Genomic DNA, 288 nt, shown 5'->3' with positions numbered 1-288 from the left:
GCACGGGGCGTCGTCAGGGGGGGTCCTTTTTTCCTCGTTTTCTTTGGGTTCTTTTTTTTTTGGTTTCGGGGTTTTATTTTTCTAAAGTTTATACCAAATCCTCTTCCCTCTTTGCTTTGTGCGATGAGTTAGCACACGGGCTGTCGTCTGTAGAAGCAATAGAGTGCAGGAGGCTACAAAAGAGCACAAATCCCGTGGAACAAGATCAGGAGAGCTTTGCCTCCGGCAGTATCCTTCCTTTTACTGTGCAATCCAAGTCCTTCTCAAGCCATTTTGCGGGGACGGCCG

The sequence above is a fragment of the Geospiza fortis genome, unplaced genomic scaffold (genome assembly GCF_000277835.1).
Source record: "Geospiza fortis unplaced genomic scaffold, GeoFor_1.0 scaffold78, whole genome shotgun sequence".
NCBI lineage: Eukaryota > Metazoa > Chordata > Aves > Passeriformes > Thraupidae > Geospiza > Geospiza fortis.
Note: the sequence above shows the minus strand (reverse complement) of the source record.